Source organism: Fundulus heteroclitus, unplaced genomic scaffold, assembly GCF_011125445.2.
Source record: "Fundulus heteroclitus isolate FHET01 unplaced genomic scaffold, MU-UCD_Fhet_4.1 scaffold_154, whole genome shotgun sequence".
Classification (NCBI taxonomy): Eukaryota; Metazoa; Chordata; class Actinopteri; order Cyprinodontiformes; family Fundulidae; genus Fundulus; species Fundulus heteroclitus.
Window position 1 is genome coordinate 258,531 of NW_023396566.1, and position 26,673 is coordinate 285,203.

Here is a 26,673-nt window from a genome sequence, read left to right on the forward strand (position 1 = left end):
TAAAAACAATAGCTAAAGCTCAAATAGTCTCTACTGGGCAGTTTGGCTTGCTATCCATAAGCAAAAATGTTTCATTGTTTTTTACAAAGTCCCTTTATATAGAACTAAACCAGTGACAGCTTGCAGTGATATTGAAAAGGAGATTTGACGTTGAAAAATTAAATATTGGAAAATTAAACATTGATAATTCAAACATTGTTAGAAAGTAAAAACTTATGATGATATTCTCATTTAATGCTGCAGCTTTTATGCAATCAGATGTTTTCAGTGTCACTGCTATGACGTCACCACAATCATTAATCATTATCATGAAGATAATATTGTTGAAAATAATACATTTTCTTGTGGTCGAGCAGCGGTACTTGAACCGGATTCTTCCATAAGTTCACTGCAGGTAAATAATGATGAGAACCGGAAAAACGGAGGGGGCCATGAAGGGGTCTTCAGTTTAGCCCCGCCCCCAACGGTAAAACAGCTAGTAGTGACGTCATAGCTGACGCTGAAAACATCTGATTGAATAAAAGCTGCAGAATAAAATGAGAATATCGTCATACATTTTTACTTAATAACAATGTTTGAATTTTCATTGTTTCACATTGTAAGCTGTCACTGATTTAGCTCCATACATTTACACCATAGGAAGGAGTGTAAATGCTGATTGGCCTGTTAATTTAAATTGATTATACTCTGTAGTCTTTTTTTTTTTTTTTTTTTTTTTGCTTTAGCATTTAGCGCCTTTAAATTAAAACAGAACTGTATCATAGATGTTTTGACAGTTTTGCTATTATTGTTTCATTTACTCATTGAATAGATTTGTTTGCATCAGCCAGTCATAATCCTGACTCTGATGCTGATTGGTTGGTTGGTTAGGAGATAATTGGTTAAACGACTCCTTTTGGCTCGTAGCATACTCAGGACCAGGTCCTATTCAGGAACCACCCTACTTAGACCGACCACATCTACACCAGAAGACATTAACTGGTTGGAGGTTCTTTACAACAAAATGTCAGATTTATAGAACTTTTAATGCTTTTGTTAAAAAATAGAAAATAATGGTCATAACATTATTGTTTTGGCCTGTCTACCACTGCAGGTTCAGCTAAATCTAAATGAAACTTCTCAAATAGGTCCATATAATTTTACATGAGCTGTACATTCCCCTAGCTATTTAATCTACTTGCTGTTAACATAAATTCTAGAACAAATACATCTTCACCTGGTTTTTTAAATGCAATTAATTTCATTTAAAGTACACCCAGAAAACGTATTTAAAAGAGACGACATGACAATAAACCTGCTGTCGGATTTTTAAGACCCAAGTTTCTTTATCTGCTTTATTTTCCTCGTAAAATTGTTATTTTTTTTAATATAAATTACTGAATTTTCTTTTGCTGCGACATTCTCTGCTGTCTTTTCGTTGTTGTTGTTGGGGTGACAGTGGCGCGAGAGTTAGGGAGTCTGTGATGTAATTGGCGGGTTGCTGGTTTGATCCCTTGCCCAGTCGTTGTGTCCACTTCACCTGCTGGCGGTGGTCAGAGGGTCCGGTGGCGCCGACGTACGGCAGCCTGGCCTCTGTCAGCCTGGCCCAGGGCAGCTGTGGCTGCTGGCACAGCTCACCACCGTCAGGGTGTGACTGACTGTGGCTGGACTTGATAAAGGGCCATACAGGTATAAGCCATTTACCTGACTCTTTCATTTGCATCTGTATGTTTAAATGCCATTTGTGAGTTTGATCGACAGGTACGATAAACTAGTCTGATTGCAGACTCAAAAAGTGGGTTTTTGAGTCTGCAATCAGAACCTATAAACCTTTTGGGTTTACAGGTTCTCCATGGAGAACCTAGAAACCCAAAAGATTACAGAGACGCGCTCATTTGTCCGGCGCCGCTTCGGCGGTGAAGCGTTCAAAATTAGGTGAACACAAAAAATTAACTCTCATGAACCCAAAGTGCAGTTGGAACGCTGCAAAAACAAAAGGCGTGAACATTTTATGAAAGAACAGATGTAAATAAAAACGAGGCTGCTGATGTAATCTCTTTGGAAAGTGTTTGCATCAGCATCTCATCATGGTTCAGGAGACAAAGTCCTCCTCTCACACCAAGCAGCAGATTCTAACCACCAGGACAGAGATGGTGGCTCACTGGTTGGCATCTGATGGAGGATGGACCTCCATGTGCTTAGAAACAGCAGCACTCCACCTGCAGGTAGAACTGCAGGTAGAACTGACAAAAACTCCTGGACAGGTGAGGAAACGTCTTCAGGAGAACTGGGAGAACGTCCTGCTGCCTCTGATTTAGGCCTGTTTGCTGTTTTACTTTTTATGCTTAACGTGTCGACACTGTTTCCCCTCAGGGAAAGCACTTTGCATTGTCTTTGTACTGAATTGTGCTATATAAATAAACTTGCCTTGCCTTGCCTTGCCTCAGTGTCGACTGAGAAGTGGTCTCTGGTTAGGAGGAGGCACATTCAGATTCCAACATTTACAGAAACATACGGCCGAGTTAAAGGGGAGGACATGTAGAAACGTTGGTATTTGTTACGCTGAAAGCTGTGATGGTGGAGGGGACGAAGCTTTTTGCAAGGCCGGATGTTTTAAAGTATATCTGCCTGTATTTACGGAAGGAGCGTCAGTCGTGGCTCGCCGTCCTGTTTAAGTTCAACATGGACTCCTCAGCTCGGCTCGGCTCCTTTAGGCTTGTTTTCTATCCAGAGTTCAGCTCGTTTTTGGGCTGCTGAGGTGTTTAAAATGGAGCGGCCTCTATACGCAGCGGTGCAGTGATTTTCCTTTCTGACTGTCCACATCAATTAGGGCGCAGCGGCGGCGGAGGGACACAGCGGAGGTGTCGGCGTGGCGAGCGAGCGGCCGGGCTTTAGATGAGAAAATGGTGCTGTCGCAGCTTTATTAGGCCGGTCAAATCAAAGCTGACAGCCGGACCGTGGAGTCATGGAGGTGCAGAGCTGCGAGGGAAGAGAGGAACCCAGCTTCTGATGCTTTGTGTTGAAAGGATTTAAAGCTCTCATATGTCATAGAGATATAATTACCCACATGTTTGTCAGCTGAAGCTCTCAATGTGCTGTTGGCTGTTTTACAACAAACAGAAAAGGTTCTTCAAGAGGAGAGATTCCCTCTGCGTTTTGATCATCGGTCCTGCAAACGATTAAATAATTCTTCTGTTTTGGTACTTTTGTCACACTTACATTTTTCTCTTTAATACAATAAGGCAAAGATAACCTGACTAGATACCAAACCATTTTCTTTCCTGCAGTGATGATTTCATTTAGTGAGAACAAAGCTTTCTTAACCAACGACCTGCTAAATCAAGAATTAAATGTGATTAAGCACCTTTATTTGGTCACACCCAGGCCTGATTACTGCCTTAAAGATAGAACCAGAAAAACATACAAAACCTAACAACACAAAATCCTCCGATATATAAAGAAATTCAGCAACAGATGAGAAAGTCACTGATTGTGGAAATGGCTGCAAAGGAGAATGAGTTTAAGACCTGAAGCTCCTGAGTTATGGTCCTCAAAATCAAGTCCACCTTATGATCTTATGAATAAAAGGATGGTTTTAAATTGGCCTAGTCAAAGTTTTCTTTCAAATGCAGTTTCAAAGCACCATTGGTTAAAACAGTTGCTGTTGGTGAGAAAGTTTTCTCTCTAAGGAAACCCAGCAGGTTGCATCAAGTCTCTCCAAGCAGCATTCACTCCTCCTGAAAGAGCGTAGAGCCACAGTGGACAGTCGTCTGCATTGTTGATGGCTTTGCAGCAATCCCTCATACTGAGCATGCATGAAGCGACAGTGGAGAGGAAAACTCCCCTTTAACAGGGAGGAGAACCTCCAGCAGAACCAGAACCAGAACCAGTGTGAACGCTCATCTGCCTCCACCCACTGGGGTCCACTGAGCTCTGGTTGTTTCACACCCATTATAATCTTTAAAGAGGATTTTGCAGTTCAGTTTTATTTTATTTTTTTTGCAAATGTCATTAATACCGTAAAGTATTTCACTAAAAGTGGGAAAACATTGTTCCTGATGGCGCCTCGTTGTTTTTTTTTTTTTATCATTTCTTCAGATCTACCAACCTGAAAAAAGGGTGATAGAGGTGCAAGAATGAGGAAAACTACAGCAGCAGCCTCAGAATAGAATAGAATAGAATAGAATAGAATAGAATAGAATAGAATAGAATAGAATAGAGTGATGTTATTTCTGCCAGTGTGCCATCACCTGCTCTGGGTCGAGGTGGCATCCTAGGACAGAGCAGGTCTTCCTGAGGAGCTTTTATGAACGTTTATACCAGATAATCATGGATTAATCGACACTAAAACTCTCTAAAGATTAAATGTATTTTAGTTTTTGGACTTTTGTTACAAATTATGCAGCAACCTCTCTTTATATGTAATGTTTTATGATGTTCTTTTTGGTTATTTTATGTGTCAATTACCAGGTAACATTTGCATGAATTAAGGTTTAGATCTGGAGTTGTTTTGTTTTTTTAATTTATGTCTGATTTATTTGTTCCTGACCTTTATTTATCACGCCACTCCGTCTTCCTTTTGTTGCCTTCCTGCCGTCCTCGGTCTCATTAGCATTGGAGTCACGGCGCAGCAGAAATAACTCTGTCCAGGGGAGAAATGAGCAACGGCGAGCAGGACGCCGCTGTCAGGGTTCACGGTCAAAAAGAGTTAAAAAGGCAGGAACGACTAAATTCTCTCATTTCTTTCCTACTGCAATAACATAATGGATTATAATAGGACACTTTACTGTGATTACTGCTAATATAGTTGATTTTTGCTGAAATAATTTACACCGAACAGAAATAAAACCCCTTGCTCTTAGTTATTTATTACTAATTTTGGCTCATTTTAAATACTAAAGTTTTATCTTCATCTATGGTCAGATGTTCTATCTCCAGTGAATCATGCAAATTTATACACTTTGTCTTCACATTGTTAAGTTAATCTTTTATTATTGACTGTGTGCAACACAAAACCTTCCCCTCAGGATGAAAATTTGTCCAAAGACTTTAATTTTAATTTATCTCTAAATCAAAGCAATTTAATTAAAATTCATAATTACCTATTATTTACATTTTTTATTCATTTACATTTTTGTATCTTAATTTGATTTGATATTTACCTAATTAAATATTTATTTTTTAATGACATAATAATAATAATAATTGTAAATATAATAATTGTAAATATTTCCAGTTTTTATTTTGTTATTCATGACATTTTAGATATGAATTTTGTTTTTCACAGATTTTAAACAGCTCTTTTAAAATATTAAATTTTTGTATTACATTTTTTTATACACTCACATTTTATTTTAGATATTAATTAATTTTAAAGTATAGGATTTTTTTAAATGATTAAATTTTTTTTATTTTCATTCAACCTCAATTATTTCTCTGACCAATTTTACGAGCACACAACAGACTACATCTAATATAAAAAAATTTTTTGTCAAACATTGTGCTTAAAGGCGTTTTATTTCTCTGCAGGCTGATGTAAATGTGCTGATTCATATCCAAATGGATTAGGTTGCTTATGGTCAGATACCGACACCGGACAGAAACCTACGGGTTTGTTGTCCTTCCTGCTCCCGTCGCTCCGTGTTTTCCCATGAAGTCTGAGTGTTTTCCCCTGAAATGCGTGTCCCGTGTGTGTTTGTTGGATGCGAGTGTGTGGAGCAGCAGTTTGGGCCCAGCGCAGATAGATGACGTGGATCGATGGCTGTAATCCCGAGCAGATTAAAAGAGCATTAATACTGGCAACGATAACGTAAACGGTGCGAGACCCAGATCTCCATTGATCTGCAGGAACCTGATCCAGACGGGTTCCTGGAAGAGACGGTGGATGGAGGCGGGGGGGGGGGGGCGCTGAGAGCAAACAACAACGAGACGAGCTGCGTTTGAACGCCTCATGGAAGAAGAGACCAAGTCCTCCAGTCTGCAGCTTTAAAGGGGACGTATCAAGCTTTTAATGGCTTCCTCTCCACATTGAAATCATTTAGCTGTGGTGTTTATAAAGTGTAACTGCAACGCTCCTCGTTATTGTTGCCCCACTTCTTCTGCCCTTGTTCTCAGGCGGGTCTGACAGCAACTCGTTTTGGTGCCGTCTCTTTAAATCTAAAGGAGGCTCTTCCCTTCAACCCCGTTCGGCCATTTTTGTAGTCATTTTCACTGATCCACTTGTAGCTTCTGCATCCTCCAGCTTGGACTATAAAAATCGCCCGGATAAATAAAAATGGCGGACTTTTATGGAGAGAAAATAGACTCAAAACATTTATGTGTAATACTTGATTTTTAAGACGTGTGAACCTGTTTATGTGTAGCTTTGGGTACCTCTATATGTAAAACATTCAATTTAATTCAATTTTATTTATATAGCGCCAATTCATGACACATGTCATCTCAAGGTTCTTTACAAAGTCAAATTCAATCATATTATACAGATGGGTCAAAAATGTCCTATATAAAGGAACCAGCAGGTTGCATCAAGTCTCTCCAAGCAGCATTCACTCCTCCTGAAAGAGCGTAGAGCCACAGTGGACAGTCGTCTGCATTGTGGATGGCTTTGCAGCAATCCCTCATACTGAGCATGCATGAAGTGACAGTGGAGAGGAAAACTCCCCTTTAACAGGGAGGAGAACCTCCAGCAGAACCAGAACCAGGCTCAGTGTGAACGCTCATCTGCCTCCACCCACTGGGGCTTAGAGAAGAAAGAGCAGAGACACAGAAAGCTCAGAAGCTCACATTGACCCAGGAGTACTTTCTATGTTAGAGAAGACAGAGCAGAGACACAGAAAGCACAGAAGCTCACATTGACCCAGGAGTACTTTCTATGTTAGAGAAGACAGAGCAGAGACACAGAAAGCTCAGAAGCTCACATTGACCCAGGAGTACTTTCTATATTAGATGGTAATAGAGGATGATCTGCCTCCCCTGATGATGTCACAGCTAACAGAACACCAGACCAGGTGTACCTTCTATGAACAGAAAAATGACAGAGAACAAAACGTTAAAAGCTGAAATAACAGCAAACAATGCAGATTGGAGAGCAGTAGGAGAACTCAGCAGAGAGAGAGAAATAGACCCTGATGTCCTCCAGCAGCCTAAGCCTATAGCAGCATAACTATAGAGGTAGCTCAGGGTAACATGAGCCACTCTGACTAGAAGCTTTGTCACAAAGGAAAGTTTTAATATTAGTCTTAAAAGTAGACGGGGTGTCTGCTTCACGGACCAAAACTGGGAGTTGGTTCCACAGGAGAGGAGCCTGATAGCTAAAGGATCTGCCTCCCATTCTACTTTTAGAGAAACATGAGTTGTAAACCATAATAATTTTTTTTTGCATAACCTCAGGTTCTTGCAAATGTGTGCTGGAATCCCAACATAAATACTAAAAATGTATGAATCAAAAAACAAATGTACTTACGCACAGTCACAAATTACAAATACGTGTGTGTATACAAATCGGCTGATACACACGGACAAATCTACGTTTACCCACAAATCACTCTACAACAGCACAAGGGGTTTTCGTGTGTACGTGGTGCATTCAAATGCTGTTGGAAAGCTGGGTTATTTGAAATTTCCAGGGTTATCTCCCTCTTGCTGAAGCAGCAAATATGTTTTTCGGTGTAAGACTTGATGACACAGCACGTTTACACCATGTTTTAAATTGTTACAACAAAAGAAGAGAATTCAGCGTCAGCGTCATGCTGCTACAATGTATTGTGTTTTTTTTTTTTCAGATTGTATTGTATGTTTATTTTTCCACCTGAGCTAAATGTCACAAAGTAAATATAGGTCTATCTATACAAAAATGCTGAGATATATGGTCCCCCCCCCCCAAAAAAAAAAAAAAACATATTTGCTGCTTCAGCAAGAGAGAGATAACCCTGGAAATTTCAAATTACCCAGCTTTCCAACAGCATTTGAATGCACCATGTAGACATGAATCTGAAGCGTGGAATGAGTCTCCAAACCTCTTGTTCTGTTGTAAACTGATTTGTGCGTAAATGTAGAATCGTCCATTTGTATCAGGTGATTTGAGCACACGTAAACAAATGTTTATGTAATTTGTGCGTGAGTAAATTTATTTTGAATTCATCATTTTTTGTAGTTGTGTGTGGATTCGAGCACAACTTTGCAAGTACCTGAAGTCACACACAAAATGTTATTTTTTCAGGGTTTACAAATAGAAGTACCCAAAGCTACAAATCCGGTATTAAGACACACACAAATGTTTTGAGTCCATTTTCTCTCCATAGTTTCATAAAATCGATGAGCTGGAAGTCCGTGGCCTTATTTAGCAGCGCCACAGCAAATACTGTGACATTATTGTTCTAAAAATGTAAAAGACAATATAGAGAATGTTGAAAAATATGACTAAAAATATGACCCAAACAGAATATAAAGATATCTATGCAGCTCCTGGACAGACTAGATTAACCCTTTCTTCATTGTTCAACATGTTTTAAGGGCTAAAACAGTGGACATTCACATGATATGTTAATTAAGCAACAATTTTTCTCATGAATTAAAGCAAATTTCCCTTTTAGAGTTTTCAGTGTTTTTTTAAACACACATTGATCTAATTTAAAACCCGGCGGCCAGCAGGTGGTACGGAAGTACATTATAACACCACTAAGTCAAAACGGTCATCAGTTTCTCTCCTTTTGATTGAAACAAATTTATTTCAGGAATGTTTTATAGGCGTGTTTTGGGAACAACTGTTAAATTGAACCTATATCAAAATTATTTTATTTATGTTTGTTTTGGTGCTGTATAACACTAAAACTGATTAACTGATTCCAGCCTGAAGCGAATTCCAATAATCTAGTCGAGTTGTGATGAGCGCAGGGATTACTCTCATGTTTTGGCTCGACTGGTTTTATTTTGGCGTAGCTGGAAGAAGCATTTCTGCTAAATGTTTGTCAGTTACTGTCAGGACTAAATAAATTCATCGCTGTTTTCTTTCCATTAAAGCTCAGACGACTGATGGACAGCCATGTTTTGGTGTGGTTACTCTAGGAGAGGTTAAATGCAGCAGAGATGGTTTAGCTTTATAGGGAGATAAATCTGACAGTCATCTGCAAACAGTGAAAACAGGTGCCATGATTTGTCAGAAATTGCTGCTTAAAACAAGTTTTAATTGGGTCGACTGTGGGCAGGAATGGCTGTTTGGATAGGAAATGTTGCAGATCCTTGAACTAGACCAAAGCAGCACCTTTAAACACATGAAACGATGATAAAGGCGTCTTTATCCTGTCTTCCAGTAGTTTAGTGAAACCATCTAATAACTGTGAGGTGCTCATGTGCTGTTGCTGCCAAATCCTAAACCCTCCACCACCATAATTAAAAAAATCAAATCAAATGATCTTAGGGCAGAGAAGCCGAACTCCTGCTGGAATCTTTTTTCCTACCTGATCCCTCAAAGAGCTGCCAGGACTAAATAAATGAAATAAAACCAGGAATTACAGCAAATGAACTCTTTTTATATTGACTTTGCAGTTTGTACTACCTTTTGAAATAGAGCCATTGAATTTCCATCAGTATTTCAATTTGTGCAATAAGAGGATTTAAAAGGTCTGCTTGGATGCAGAGTTTGGTTGCATCTAATGCTATGGGTGCCATGCATTCAGGTAATAATTAATGATAGACCTGCACCGCCTCTTATGGCCACAGATTATATATTTTACTGCCCAAAATACTGGAGCTGAAAGAGTCTGGAAGGCACAATGTGAAAGGAAAGAAAGGAAAGGGAGGAAAATGTGGGCTAGCTGCGCCTTATATCGTAATATTTAAAAGCAAAAACAAAGTTTTGTGTTTTCCTGATATTGTGTGGCTTTTATTTGTGAAAACTCCCTAATAAAAGCCAAATATCCAGAGAGAGAAAATCAGTTTCCAGAGGTCAGATCGTGGCTCTTCTGTGGTGCTCACCTCCTCCAGATTTGTCAGTAAAAGCATTAAAAAGCAGCCAGTTTGATGCGTATCAGGCGGATGGGTTTGAAGGGAATCCTCCTCTATTTGATTGCTCCACATAACCAGATTCATTAAGCCCAATCTGTCTGTTATTGGATTACATTTCCTATTGGATGGATGGGATCCAATTGTAGATATTACAGCCTTTAATGGAGACAGGTTTAGCAGGAGAAAAGGGACGGGAGCGTGTTGGGTGGAAAAATAAAGGCATGAAGAAACCTGGGACAGATGGAATAAATAAAAATAAATATGATGTGTTTAGTCAAAATTCAACTAGTCTGGGCTTTTAATGGGGAAATATTACTGATATCTGTGCTAATTAAATGGTGAGTTTAGGCAGACAGAAAATATGAGCAGGTCCTTTATTTAGGGTTTTTTCATCCCCGGCTTTGTGTCACATGGGGGGGGGCAGGAAACCCGATCGACTGGTATCAGCTTCCACGGATCGTTGGGAGACAAACACGGCGGTGAGCGGTTTGCCAGGATGTCCGTTTATAGCCGAACGAGCTCCTGCGGATCAATCACGTCACGATACGACTCATCGATCCTGGAGCGTTTTCTGACGGAGCAGAAGGCAGAGAGACTCAGCGGCTTTCCAAAAACCCGCCGCTGATAAGAAGCAGCGCCGTTAACTCATCATCTATTAGTCCGGCTGTGTGCGTCCAAACAGCCTTACCCCCACTGTCAACATCCAGCAGGTTAAAAGTTACACAACGCTTTTCTCTGAACCTCTCCTGGCTCCTCCAGTCCAGATTTCTAACATCTGACCATTTTTTTTATGGAGCTTTCCTCCTTTTTGTGACGAAGGGGGAAAAACAATGAAGCGTTTTCCAGTTTAGTGTCGCTGGAGCGCGTCTGGCTCAGGCTTTAATGATCAATATTATCTGCGGTGAGGGTCAGTAGTGTCATGCAGTGACGGTTCTTGCATGAAAGCCCCCCCCCCCACACACACACACACACACAGTTCCCAGGAGGAGGCCTCCATCTGCAGCCTCCTCCAGCATTAATGCATGACATGATGTTACGCCTCGAACCTCCAACACAATCACAAAAGCAAAAACAGCAAAGCAGCCCATCAGAGGCAGGATTTTTTTATGCAGCTAAGCATTTTATTAAATGTTTTATGATTTTATGAAATTAATAAAATTATGTTGTATAATTATGGCATATGAAAATACTGCACGGGTCATTATGTGTTAAAATAGCTCAAGAAGTGTGCAACTGAGTGGGGGGATTTTATATCATTTTCCAAACTCGTATGCAGATTTATGCATAAATAAAAACAACAACAGATTATTTACAAGAATTAAAAAACACAAAATAAGAGCAGGAATGTTTTGTTGGGGGGAACCGTCCGTCCATTATCTATACCCGCTTATCTGTGCAGGGTAGCGGCGTTCTTTATCTGTTTAAATAATTATATGCAAGTAAAAAAAGTCGGGATGTATGATATATTAACATTAAAGTTGGTTTCATCCGTCAGCTATTTTCTAATGTATCGGTAACAGACCCATAAGGGAAACTAGGCCGATATTAATAACAGAGGTTTTTTATAATCTTATTAGTATAAGAACCAGAATTAATAAATATTAATTACTGTAGTGGGGGGTGATGTGGTATTTGTTAGGATTTTGGAGCGTTTAACAGAAGCAGCATCAGCAGCTGTTCGTTAGTTCACAATGTCGAAAATGTAGAGAAATATATGATGTGTGTGATACTGATAATTACACGGTGGTCTGGGTGAACCCTCGATTCTGATTGGCTGCAGGGCATCCGTTAAAAAGTGTTAAAGGACACCTAAAAATATAAATAGCTCTCTCAGCCACGTCATTTTTATTTATTTTATTGTTTTTCTGTTGTTGTTTTTTTTTTGTAGCACAAGTGGCTCATTTTAAGTATTAATTATTGATTTAATGTTTATTTCTAAGCGGGATGACGCCCTTCAAAGTGTCCATTATCAGAAATTAATGGAATTTGCATCGGACAGTTCACGCTTCCACATCAACTGTTAATTTCTGATAACGGACACCTCGTCTGACATTATCCCTTACATATTGGCCAAATAAACAATATTAATATTGGACATTGATATCTGCCACAAATCGTCTTATTGGTGCGTCTCTAGTAGACAGCATGAGAAACAGGAAGGAGACGGGTTCTGTGTACCGGCAACTAACGGGTTTTGGTGACTAGCAAAAGCTGTAATTGAAGCAAAAAGTAGTAAAAAGCACTGAAGCAGAGGGTGATTTTTATTCTAGATCAGATTTATTATTTTCTAAGGATGAGGATACAAAACGTTTTTTTAAGCAGTGACGTTGAACGGTGAGTTGCTTATTTTAGTCTAAATATCTGTTTGCTAAACAGACGATGAAGGAAAGAGGAACGCTGAGCAGGATGGAGAGAACAGGGAAAGATGTCGGATGACAGAAAAAATGAGGGACAGAGCGAGGGAGGCGCATGACATCAAACCTCCTCTGAGGCCATTTCCTCATCAGCTCAGTGACATCACTGGACCACGGGCGTCTGTGATTGGTCAACCCGTTGGTCCTGGTAAACAAGTGGAGCTACATTACTGAGCGTGTGTGTGTGTGTGTGTGTGTGTGTGTGTGTGTGTGTGTGTGTGTGTGTGTGTGTGTGTGTGTGTGTGTGTGTGTGTGGGCAGAGATGGTTTATCAGTGTCTAATCTTTATGTCCACACAGTCTGTAGTGACATCACCGGACAAAGGTCCCTAACGCACACACACAGATCCAGAGATAACTCACTCTTTGTTCCTCAGTAACATCAGACACAAACATATTTATTCATCTTTGAAGAACTACACACTTGTTCTTGTGGATTCTCCATCTTCTCCTACTGCTGAGGCAAATTATCTCACGGTTTGTGGTGATAGACGTTTCCCAGAAGGCTTTGTGACGGTGCGTGCTCCACGCTGGGCTCTTTAAGATGGCGACGGTCTAATCAGACACAAACAGGACAGACTTAGACTTAGACAAACTTTATTGTCTTTTTTTATGCACAGAGTGCGTACAAAACGAAATTTCGTTTGCATACAGCTTGAGAATTTCAGTGAATTGCAGTGGATTTCAGAATAAAGTAACTTTGCAGGATAAATAAAGTAACTTTGCAGGATAAATAAAGTAACTTTGCACGATAAATAAAGTAACTTTGCACGATAGTAAAGTAAGCCAAGACAAAAAAAATGTGCTTTTTGGCTTGAAAGAAGAGGAATGGAGGAGTCACGGTGAGACTGAAGAACACAGGGAAGCACGGCGGCGGCAGCATCATGCTGTGGGGCTGCTGCGTCTCATTGTTGCATTTCGCAGCCCCTGACGGCCCGACATCTCAGATCAAAACGAGGAAGAACAAATTAAACGAAGGTCTTCTGTTGGTCTGGAGCAGCAGGATGCCTTCCTCCCTGAAGCCACGGCCAGAAGAAACCAGAATATTTGGAAATCTAAACCCAATCATGCGTTTCTATCTCTGATTCTTACCTTTGGGATTTACAAACATGACTGCCGCGTAGCTGAAGGAGCAGCAACTTAATGCTGGAGGAGTGAGAAGCAGAAACAAAGTGGCTTCAGTCAGTCGCTCCATTTCCGGTTATCTTCTCAAATCAGAAGGAGGAAAGCATGGTGGTGCATTAAGTATGACCACACACACACACACACACACACACACACACACACACACACACACACACACACACACATGGCTAATACCGCGCTGATTGCTAAGTGCTAATATTGGTGTGTCTGAGTGCAGAGATATGAGGCATCAAGCGTGTTCGCCAGGCTGACGCGCAGCTTCCCTCTGCTGCATTTCTCTCAGGATGAAGGTTCACCAGCGAGGCGTCACGGTTTGGGCCGTAAAGTTGCTGCAAAGCAACAGTTCCTGTTCATGGAAGCTTGGCTGTCAGCTAAATTTATCTAAAAAAATCATATTAATGCTAAGATTTTAAACAAAAATCAACAAACTACCAGCAGCAAGGTCATTATTGTCTACATTTATCTGCCTGCACTGTTTTTTATTTAAAAATCCCCTTTTATCAGTTCTAACATGGCTGACACCAGCTCTCTGTTGCTCTCATTTGATTTATTTATAGTTCGGGTCTCTTGGCACCAGAACTCTTATGGTAGAAAATAGTGATTTCCTTTTTACACACGTTGTAAAAACTATAATGGGTCGTGAGATGATGCCAGTGATGATGCAACATCTCTGGCTTTACAATGTCAGAGATATGATTGTTTTAGTTTAGCAAATTTGTGCCTTTTTCTCAAAAATCTAGTACTTTACAACAGAAAACATCCATGTTTTCTCTCGCAAAAATGTGAAATTCCTGAGTTATCTGTGGTAATTTACTCTGCTTTGGCAAATTATTTATTTTGTTTAATCTGCAATGGCCATAATACAAAATTTCTTCTTATTGGAATTTACAAGTCATGCAATTGTTTCAATTTCCTGAGAATAACAATTTGATTTGCTAAAATGATTTAGTATTTCCTTGTTTGTGAAATAGATGTCAAAGTATAAATTTACAAGATGCTCGACTTTCCTCAGTTTAACACAGGGAAGACAGGGAGGAGTTTTCTCATAAAATTAATTATTTATTCTTGCAGTTTTATGACTTTAGTTTCATAATTTCCAGAAAGAAAAACAAAAACCTGCCACCGCACCAAAAAGGGGGGTCGCCGGTCTCTGGTGCGGTTATTTTAAGTCCTTTACTGATGTGTGGCTGAACCATGGCACCAAGATAAAACAGGTTCAATAAAAACAGGATCAGGGTCATTATGCTTTGGTCCACATGAAAGTAGGAGAGATCCCTTAACTGTAACCCCCCATAATGCCAAATATGCCTAAAAGAAACATTCCCAGGTTCATTTAGATGATGTTATTGAACGCTTTGGAGGAGATGCATTAGCTTGGCGTCTTTGTAAAGGTAACAATTTAATTTGTTTTAACTGAGCAGCCCACTTTCTTTCACTGGTAAACCCGTTTGTAATTATTGAACTTGGAACACAACAAAATTTAACATTTTTTGTTGTAGTTTCTTCATTATTGTCTTTGTAACGCAGCTGCGGACTGAGCAAGGAGGTACTGGCTGGAGTCACGCCCTGTCTGTGACAGGTTCATATTTAAGAACATTAGCATAAATATATGATTATTCTGGAGCCTTTTTTCTGTCCAGCCGTTCACCAAATGCATCCAAGCTGTGCCAAAATGGAGAAGCCAGCGTCCAGACGCTGTAACTCCTGCTTCCTTCCACATAGAGACGTCAGCGACGGCTCTGATGAAAGATTATCTCCAGAGGAATCCTGTTTTATGCACGGATTCACTGCCAACATGACTGAAATACAGTAAGGGAAGAATAAATGGTGCACCTAACTGATCTGCCTGATGCATGCCGCTGCTGATTTAGGTTTCCACCGACAGAAGTCATACATCCTGCTGACGTTAATTGGCCACAAGCTGCATGCGTCAGATCGAGCGTCTGCACAGCATGTGTGAAAACAGGAGGAAGGTGTTTAAGGAATGAACTACGGTGAATGACATTGGCTCTGGTGAAACCATAGATTAACGCAGCCGGTCAGAATAGGTGTTATTCAAAGGAGGCGGGCCGATAGCCTCGTGAGACCATCCTGATCTCGCGAGCTTTCAAGGTTTCACTCGCAGATCAGTCTGGATACTCTCCGTTAAAGAAAATTTGGAGCCGTTCACCAAACGAACGTCCAATCAGCGTTGGCTTTGAGGCGGGTTGAGGTGTGACGCAACGGGAAGCGCGTCAGTTCAGTCTAAAGAACATGGCGGCTTCAGCCGATGAAACTAGCGTTAGCGTGGCTATCGAGCAAGTTTTATCGGAATTACAGAATATTTCTTTGCTGAGCTAACGAGCCTTTACCTGCAGCAGCAAGAGTAGCTTGGCTTGTGGTTGTGTTTTCGTCGTCGCGACGACGAAGCATGTTGACGAAGCATGTTGACGAGTACGTCATATGCTTCGTTGATCTGATTGGTTTATATGTCCTGTCTATCACCAACATAGGCCAATCAGCTAACCAGTATTTTCGCCCCTTCCCAAAATTACTTCAACGGAAGGTTTCCAGATGGATATGCGAAGCAAATCTATCTGGCGGCGTCAGGTTAGCGGGCCGAGACCGCCATTTTGAAAAGAGAGTCTCTAAAATAGAAGCCTGTTTGGTACAAACAGCGACGCTTAGAAGTCAGAAATATTATAGTCTGAAGAGCCTTTTTACACACAGCTTCACATTTGGCTTCAAAGTTCAATTTGTCATCAGTGACAGCTCACAGATATTTATAAGAATCCACGGCCTGGCCTTTGATTAAAATGAAACGGTGTGTGTGAGGATTCCTGCTAAATGCACTGACCACATGGTTCCAGTGTAAGACTCCTCACACCAAAGTCATCGATTACTGGACCATGGCCGTTTTCATTCCCCTGAAGCAGAAAGAAAACAACGGAGTCATCAGCATACAGTAAAATAGATCTGTTGTTATAAAAGTAACGATGACAGCAGACAACCTTGAGGTGACGCAGTGGATGCGTGTTTTAGGTCACAGCTGCTGGAGTCTGCGTTGTCCTTTCCAAAACCTAATCTGAAGCGTGTTTGCATGTCTTTACATCCCTAATCTGAAGTTATAAACTGGGAATTCGTAGTTGCTCCAAAAATACTTTTAGAACTTGTTTCTGCTTGATCCAGTTGGTCTTCACTGAGTTCCCTGGACAGCTCCATTGTTCTGAGTATCAAAATCACAAGACGTTCCTAAACCACGCTTGGTAAAAATATTAAGGTGAATATAAGAAGATAACTGAGGCTGTTAAACTGAGAAGGCTGCACCAACAGTCAGCCATGGTGGCGGCGCAATGAGGAGGAGGATCTTATTCAGATTCTTCAACTACATCTCATTTCTGTGTATGTATGAGTTCAAAGACGCAGAAGATGGGAGAAGATGGAGAAAATAAGGTTAGATGGAAACAGACGACTCGCTGCAGCCAACCCTGAAGGGAAAAGCAGAAAGACGTAGTATGTATACATTTGACCCTGTTTGGCTGAAGAAACTCCACAGCAAGCTCAAACTTGTGCATGAATCTTTATTCTTAGGGTACATCTTTCTAAAGAGGATAATCTCATTTGAAGTAGTTTGTCTTTGGTGATGTTGGATAAACGCGTTTTCAGGAATAATAACCCCGGATGACTGCAGATCCTGAGAGAGCAGACACAATAAAGTGAAGGTCAACAGTCCTGAATAATTTCCCATAGTGATGAAATCGTGCTCATTAACGGGCTGATTAATGACGGGATCCAAACATGGCTTCGGCCTGCAGCGTCCAAACGTGGCGCCACTCGCAAGCAGTGGAGTGAATGTTGAAGGGCGACTTTATTACTTACCCTGCACTTATATGCCCTCTGTGTAATGGATACCAAGGCTTAAGTGGTAATGGTGCAATAAAGACACAGAAAGAAGAGGAGAGACGCTGGGAATTTTGAAGGTAGGAGGAGATGATGGAGCAGATGGAGGAGGAGAGGGAAAGACATGACGGGACTGAGTTACAGGGATAATGGAGACGGATTTAAATCAGAGGGAAAAACTGTACAACGTCAGAATGGAAATGTAAAGACAGCATGCAGGAAAGCAGCTTATCGTTCAGGAAACATGTGAGATTCAAATGTGAGACAGGCTTCTATACACATTTTGGCCAGCAGTGGTCAGATTGTTGCTAGCTTTGTAATCTGCTGATTACAAACATTAACAGTAGAATCTCTGCCATGGAGGCCATTTTCCTCCAGTTTCTCTTTCCTGTTGTTGAATAATGAAATTTGATGTTAACTGAGGCCATGAAGAGCTTTAGATGTTCTGGGACCTCCTGGATGAGCTCCTGGAGTAATTCTGGTGGGTCGGTCTCTCCTGGGAAGGTTCTCCGCTGTTCCATGTTCTCTCCATGTGTGGTTCTTGGTTCTCACTGGGGTTCTCTGGAGTCCCAAAGCCTCATGAATGGATCTGTAACTCTTTCCAGCCTGATAGCTGCTAATTTTTTATTTCTTGTTCTGTCTTGATTGTTTTTTTTATCTTATCTTTTTTGTCTCTTAGTACTTTTACGTATACTGGCCCTTATTTTGACAAATTAGTGCACATTTGTCCAAATTCTGCTTTTGTCTAATGCTTATTTGATCATTTGATAATCATGACCATGGTTATAAGATCAACATATTGGAAAGACAGTTGCAACCATGTGTACAAACATTTACTCTGATGAAAAACAAAACAGGAATGACAATCTAATTTAGGGTGTATTAAGAATTTTTTCACCTATAAAGTTAGAGTCAGTGATTTTTTTCCCCGGAAGTTTCCCAAAAGTTCCTTTTTGAATAACTGCATAAGACCGTCTTACCTTCTCTTCTGCTCTTCAGGAGGGTCCCATCTTAAAAATCCCCCAAATCCTCTCTGGTCTTATTTCTTTCTACTGGGGTCTTCCTCTTCTTCTCATAAACATGAACGCAGTTCTCTTCTTGGGACTTTCAGCCATGTTCAAAGTCTACGGAGAGAGGAGTGGAGCTACAATCAACGGCTAACCGCTAAGCTAACCATTAAGCTAACCTAGTGGTTAGCTTAACGGTTAGCTTAGTGGTTAGCTTAGTGACTAAGCTAACCACTAATCTAACCGCTAAGCTAACCGCTAAGCTAACCGGCTACATAAACACATGAAGTGCACAGCCAGCAAGCATTAACTAACAAGGAACGAGCGCGGACACTGCCGCTACGTGAGCGCGTCAGAATGATTTCCATGTGGTCCGGTGTGACAGAGCGGGGTGAGAGCAAAACTTTGACCAATCACTGCTCTTCGGACCGAACGGTAGAGATTGGTTAGTTTTTACAGGCCTGAAGCTCCCACAGAGATATAATTTTAACCTCCTTTTCCTGAATAAATAATGTATTTACTACTTTCAGGATGGAAGGACCATTTCACCCAGTATAACAAAAAGTGTTTCTGAACAGGATTACCACATACCTCTCAACTTTTGGCGACTGATGAGAGTGAGATTGTTGACGGGGGGGATGGGGTGCTGTTGGTCGATTGTTGACGGGGGGGGGGGGGGGGGGGTGCTGTTGGTCGATTGTTGACCGGGGGGGGGGGTTGTGCTGTTGGTCGATTGTTGACGGGGGGGGGGGGGGGGGGGGCGCTGTTGTTCCATTCATGACGGTCACTATTTCAGACGGACTTCGCTTTCATGTTACAGTTTGTAATAACACATGCAGACTTACCATTTAATTCGCACACGACGCGGCCCGTACAAGTGTTTCACTTTGGATGAGGGAAACTTGTTTGCGCGGCGGCGCTCCTTACAGCTGTGTTACCTCTACTACTGGACGTGCGGAAACCGTTGTACCGCAATTTGGTTCCGCCGTGACGCTAAGCGTCCGTACGCGTGCGTTTCAAGAGTGAGATTTTCATTGTAAGATTGAGATTTTCAAAGTAATGCGTGTGAGCGTGTGCAATTGATGAAATGCGTGTGTCACACGGTCAATGCGTGAGAGTTGAGAGCTATGATTACCAGGTGCAGCTTTAATAGTATAGGCCCTAGATTAAGTTAAGAGCATTAGGCACTCTACAATCAAATGATTTACACACTTTGGTCATAATTATTGACAGCAATTGAATAATCAGTTTCATAGTCAGTAATGTTTTCATCTTTTAATTACCTCATCTTTTGTGTTCTATTTAATTTCATAGCAAACAGAACCTTGTCTATTCAACAACGTTTACTCAAAATAAGGCTTTGGGGCACAAAAATCTGCCTTTAACTCTTTAAATGAAATTAGCTAAACACAGCAAGTGTTTTCAAAGACACAGTGACCCAAATCCTTTTTAAAGCTAAAAACAGACAAAAAAAGTTAGATTTTTTAGATTCATTGAGCTGATTATCCAGTTAGCAAAACAATTTGCAAACAGGGTGGCCAGTTTTTAATAAGGCAAACGTGCAAAACGCTTATTAAGTTCTGGACCTACAATGATTTATGCATCCCTTTCCTACAGAAAATCTGACTTGTTTAATAAAAAAATATTGCATGATAAAAATTTTTGGAGCAGGAAAAAAAAATCCTAATACAATTTTTGGGAATAATAATAATTATTATTTTCATTTATCTATGGTTATTGGCCCTCAAATACCTTTGACATGACAATTTTGGCCCACGTGACAAAAAGTTTGGACACCCCTGCTCTAGAGAAAGAAGCAAGTCTGTTAGAAAACGGCGCTCCCTACATGTCAGGATGCACAGAGAAAAATAATCAGCTGTATAAAAATGCTAAAATAATATGAAAAAAATGCAAATTTGAATAAAATATTAAATTATTACTAATCTTCCCTGTAAATATCCTCATTTATGCTGCTGTCTCTGATGGATTGTTTGTAAAAGAATCCATAAATCAAACTAAATAAACCATTTCAATCTCACAGAACAAAAGCTGAACATGTTTTCTAGCTGAGATGGTTTATTAACTTGAATTATAATAAAATAAAAGGTTATGGACACAGCAACAAGTAGAAACTTTCCTCCTGAAGAATAACTTTGTCCTCTGCCTCTCTGTCAGGTGGAGCCTCTCGTCTACACATTCAGTCTACCTGGAATTCGTTTTAGGCTCAGACGTCACAAAAAATAAGAAAATTGTAAACTTTGATGATTGAACTGTGTCAAATAAAAAAAAACTGAATTGGACTGACTGACTTAAACCCGCCCAGATCCGTCCTATATTTAGCTAGCTTGGTGCGGTTCAACAACAACCAGCTGGTTAACGTGATTAATTTACTAAAACCAGCTCTGTGAAATGTTACCGTGGAGCTGTGTTAGTACGGACCAGCCAGCTTACCCTTCACATTGGTAAAATATGTTGTTATTTATCAATTTACCGGAGAAAATGACTCTGAAACATGAGAATAAGCTGCAGTCAATGGTGTAACTACCTCTGTCTGGAACCAGCAGCGTGAGCCACGTCACTTCCTCATCCCTTCTTTCTATGGAGGTTTACAGGAGCGTCGCCTGTCTCTCTCTCGCTTATTTACTTTTTTCTATTTTTTCTGTGGGCAGAGTTATGCTTTTACATGAGCGTGAGTTACACTTTAAGCGGTTTCTTGATTTTACGGGTCTGGCAGTAAAGCATTATTTCTTAATTCACGGCTCTTTGCCTAAATAGATAGAAACAATATTTGAAAACCGCGTTTTGGATTTACTTGTGTCCTTTTTGTGTGATTTTAAAATTAGTTTGATATTCTGAAACATTTGAGTGAAAGAATAAAAAATAAACTAAAGGAAATTTTTAAGTGGGGAAATGTTTTTTCACACAGTTTTATAGTTTCTCAGCGCTGAAGGCACCATGGGATCTAGAATGAGCCGCAGAGTTTTCTCCATCTGGAGGTACATGACTGCAGTAGTAACTTTGACATCACATTTTAGGCTCATTTTTCCCTTTTACTCTAATTTAATCTTTTGAATATAACATATTGTATTTCAGACAGCTAATCTTAGTAAGTTCTAGTGTATGAAACTTAAGAATAAAATATAAAGTCACAAGAGAATGTATCTTCAGGGCTTCAATATTTCCTCACACCTACTGGTCAAATATTTATGCTAGAGAGTTTACATTTTGCACCAAACCTTTTATTTAATTTGAAACAACTTTAGATTAGCCCTTTTTCCATTTCGACACAATTTTACCCAAATAATTTTCATTTCCCAGGTTCACAGCTGCCCAGATTGTTCAAACAGAAAATCTATGGCCGAAGAGAGCGGCACAAACGGCGATTAAACTTTGATACATTACATTTTCTGTAACACATATTGGACTTTGACGATGTTTTAGGCGAGAATGTATCTGCGTAAAACTCAAAATATTTGTTTGCTTAGGAAGATATTAATAGCAAAAGGGCTCTGGTGTGTTAGGAGATGTGCGTTTCCGCTGCGCTAACCGCTAGCTAGCCTCGCCAGCTAATGGGGCGGTCGAGGCTAGCTGCACCCAGAGAGCGCCTGATTCCCGGCCCATCGTTCTCAAACTCCCACTGGCTTTCACCACTGAGTGGAAGTAAAATACAGACATAATTCAGTCAGATGATCTCTAATTTTTGTCACTGAGCAAATCGGCTTGGTTACGATCTGATTATGATTGTGCTCTTGGTTTCTTGTTATCGCCACCTGCTGAGCTGGAGGTGTAGTGCCGTTTTCTTCACAACTTCCTCGTACGTCGTTAAGATGTTTGAAATAAATTTTCCACGGCCTTTCAGGTCAGTAGTAACAGAAAGCACACAAATTACCCAGGTAAAATAAAATCTCAGGTATTTAAATCCTTCTAGTGAAGAGCATTTTTATAATTCTACTTTTACTCATTCTGCATGAGTTTTTATTATATTTTCGTAAATGGGTAGTTGACAAAAAATCTGTCGTAAATTTTGGATGGATGGAAAAATCTGCACATTAAACACCACTAGCCAGGTTAAAGCAACACAGGGTGGACTAAGAAAGCACATTTTTTGGATGGATAAACCCTATTTCAGTTATTTGGGGGTAAAATGGAAACCAGGTTCTACAAGCTGAAGATGAGAAACAGAATCCAGCGGGATAACTTGGTTATCGTGCATCTTAGCCAGTAGTTTTAGTAGTTTTCTGAGTAGGTTGTCTATTTCTGCCACCCGGCACGTGGGGGGAGTTGCTGTGCATGAGGAAGAGGACTGGTGCATGGCGCTGAGGAGACGAAGGCTGTCATGCAGAAGCTGTAATCCATCTTTGTGGTGAGGATGAAAACAGTCTGTAATGACTGCACTGAGTTCCTCTCCCTGCAGCTGTAAGATGAAACCGAGGCTCGCTGACTCACTCACTTCCTGTTTCAACTTTTAATAATGAACTTAACTCCTGTAACACAACCTGTCAGACTAAAATGTAACATGGAAGGCTTTACATGAAGAGAAAAGGGACAAAAAAAATGAACAATGGAGGATTTCATTTTGACTCGATGATTATGTTGACTCCCATAGATGCAGAATATGAGCTGGTTGTGGATAATTTTAACTCACCTGAAGATTATTATTAGTTCTTAAAGTAGTCAGTAAATGTCTGTGTAAAAGTTACATTTAATGTTTTAAATAGAAGCAGAAAAACAACTAGAGATGAATTTTGATGATCACATGTCTGCATTTTGTTTTGGCTATTGGCCGAATTAATTATAAAATACTGCAAAAATACCAGAAACAGTATGATGCATTATCTTTTTATTAATTCTACATGTTTTCAACAATGTGTACTGGTAGATATTGAAATTATTGTGTTTCATTTTAACTGATCGATGAATTTGAGGAAATTAAATAAGCAAATATGTTTGGTGGACCAAAGATACAACCCTGCTGTGATTTTATTCCAGTTAGCGCCTAACCCCACAGTTTGCTATTCCTTCCACCGTGTTTAAAAAAAACCTAACATAAATAGATTAAAATGTGTGGCTTGGTTGGAAATACTCTACTTTGACTTGTGGCAGCCAGATATCAAAGTGTTCTGGAAAATCGTATCAAAACCCGAGAAAAAAATATTTGGATCTTAGAGATAAGAACATAAACCACTTCTACAGGAGAAACGCAATAAAAGTTTTATTTTGGGCATAGAAAGTTGGACTTTACCGAACAGGATTCGGATTGTCATACTGTTTGACAGTTTGTTTTAGCTTTAACAAAATAAGGTTTATTCTGGAGTGTGATGATGTCATACGCTAAATTTTGATCCTGTGAAATATTTAGAAGGTAAAAACTACTGTCTTCTCCACATGTACAGTTTACACATTAAAAGGAGGCCTTTTTGTCTGCTTTAACTCATTTATTTACAGATTTCTGTTTAGTCAGCAGAGAGCGTGTTGCACACCCAAACTCTAAAACACTGCATTTATTTTTCAGATGTGTCTTTTCTTTCTAACTGGAACTGAAAGGTGGCTTTAACCTGCAAAGATATAAAAATGCTCCTGTGTGGCGGCCTCTGAATGCTCTGCCACGGTTCGTTTGATGCGACTAATGAGGATTCGTGCAGTGACTGTCCGTCTGAGTCTCTAATTGTTATCTGCGTTTCTTTATGCCTGTCGGATGAAAAGAGCTGCCTTTCTGAAAAGTTAGGATTCACCACAAATAACTTCTTATTTTATCCATCATGGCTGCCCACAATAGAGCATGTATCATTTCACTAATCCAGTTATTTCTGATAAGAATTACTTAAACGGGATATTAAGAGAAAGGCTCTGCATAAATCAGTAATTTTAGTTCAAAAAGTTCCAAAGACCAATCATGAAAAGATAAACAGATGCTTTTCAAAATAAGAGTCTTCCTCTTTCATAGCTTAGATCACGTGTCAAACTCGAGGCTCGCGGGCCGAATCCGGTCCATCAAGTTAATTTATCCGACCCTTAATAGCCAAAAAAGGCATATCATGTCATAAAGTAGAGGCATATATGCTTTTAAACTGTATAAAGTGGCTAAAACTGAGCCTCCTGTAGTGAATGTTGATTTATTTAACTGTAGTAACAGCATCCTGCCACTAGAGGTCAGTTTTCCCCACACACATTAAAACAACCCAGAAATGTCCAAGAAGAGAAGAGGTGATGCAGAATGATGAGTTTAAAGTGTAACTCACCCCAATATCAGCTTTCTTTGCATCCTAAGGTGCTACTTTTATGTTACTGTGCATTATTTTATATTTCTATGTGAACTGAAATGAAACTATGAAATCAAAAGTCTCATCTATACAGGAGCACCCGGCCCTTTAATGACTTCATGATGCCAAAGTGGCCCCATCTAGAAATGACACCCCTGGCTTAGATCTTTCCCAAAGTGGGTTTCAAAAATCATATATTGTGTTTTTTTGGAAATTTCAGGCACAGTTTGTTTAACAAATAGTCGTTTTTTTAACGTCTGTTATCTCGTATTTCTTCCACCTCTCCATCCATACCTCTCTGCCTGTCCTGCTGCTGCTACTGACCTTCGTACTCGATGTTTCCATCGACAGTCGGCGTCTCTCGGCTCTTGAAACGTCTGTTTCATGCAGTGAAGTGCGCGACTGTGAGCATCGCCGGCTCTTGAGACTCAATACTTTGGTTTCATTTATGTGAAGAGGGGGAAAAAGTGCTTAAAGGTAGAACGGGGGTGCAGATTGGAGGACTTGGTTTTCCCACTCATGCATACAGACATGACACACTGGACTGATGAAAGAAACTTTGATGATTAAATTGTAGACTCAGCAGTTTTATTGCAACAAAGGGGGATGTAATGATGACAAATAGCCACAGTAATAGCTGATGGGATGGATGATGATGTAAGTTTTAATGTGGCATGACTAGCTCTAATGGTGGCGATGAATATAGATCAGCACCTTGATAATACTCGTGGGTTTTTTTTAGCTGTAAAGAAGATTAAGGAATGTTTCATTTTTCATCATATTTATTTAGTTTTTTTTTTATAAAGGAGGACGTAGATGGATGATAGAAAATAGAACCGACAATATCAGCGGTAAAAAACTTGATTGAACGTCATGATTCTAACCAGGGAAGTATTTCCACCCTTGTTGCTTCTACTGGATCTAAGATGTTGGTGAAGATTCTCAGTCATCAGGTCATGATTAATCCACAAAAAAGGTTAAAACTAAAACAACTGGACTTCTGTTCTGAAGCTGAAGTCGTTTCTCTTCCCATCCAGGAAGCTTTGTCAGTTCTAAATGTCTGCAGTAGTGAGGAGTTCCAGATTTATAGACCTGCAGGCCTCCTTAGAGCTTAGATTCAGCAGGAATCAAACCTATCGCTGGGTTATAAGTAGCCACACTTACTTTACTTTCAACACAGCGATAGGTTTGATTCTTGCCAAGTTTCACCCAAACTCACACCTCCATGCATGTGAGCACAGCATTCCTCCTGGGAGCCAGGCTAACGAGGAGCCTAACGAGGAGCCTAACGAGGAGCCTAACGAGGAGCCTAACGAGGAGCCTAACGATTCTCCATGGTTGGAGCGACCAGCTCCAGGTGAATCTACAGGTGAGTCTAAGCTCTAAGGAGGCCTGCAGGTCTATAAATCTGGAACTCTTCACTACTGCAGACATTTAGAACTGAGAAAACTTCCTGGATGTGAAGAGAAACGTCTCCAGTTTCAGAACAGAAGTCCAGTTGTTTTAGTTTTTAACCTTTTTTTGTGGATGGATCTAAGATGGAAAATGTGATGAAGCTTGATGCCGCTGCACAGAGGCATTGATTCACAGTGAGCCGCCCTATCAAAGCAGGAGTTATGTCCTACCAATGTTGGGGGGGGGGGGGGGTATGTAAATAGGGATGGGGGGGGGGTCCATGGTGCATCCAGCATGGTTCATATCAGGCACAACATGGCTAAGTTCATGATAAAAAGGTTCAGCCAGAGATAATTTGCTGATCTGACACCTTCTATTATTAGATTGCGTCTAATAATAGACAAAATAAAACCTTTACAGGATGAAGCAGCTGATTCCCACCGAAGGGAAACAGCAGAAAGTGTGGAGTTAGCGGCCGTGTTTCCTGCTGATGCGGCGCAGTTAGAGACGGCGTTAGCAGCTCGCTGGTGTCCGAGGCAGAGAGAGCTGATGAAAGGCAGAGGAACCCTGCTTCATTGATCCAATTGATTCAC

The 26,673-nt window shown here is 40.3% G+C and overlaps 1 protein-coding gene and 1 long non-coding RNA gene across 2 annotated transcripts in view; one reads left to right on the forward strand and one right to left on the reverse strand.

Moving 5' to 3' along the window:
* onecut2 (one cut homeobox 2) overlaps positions 1-26,673 on the forward strand; it is a 50,676-nt gene that overhangs the window by 16,425 nt on the left and 7,578 nt on the right. The window lies entirely within an intron of this gene.
* LOC118558740 lies at positions 12,329-18,528 on the reverse strand. Its single transcript, XR_004928454.1, has 4 exons — positions 18,399-18,528; positions 16,376-16,445; positions 13,486-13,539; positions 12,329-12,948 (listed from the first exon to the last, which is right to left on the reverse strand). It is a non-coding gene; the product is annotated as an uncharacterized LOC118558740 (long non-coding RNA).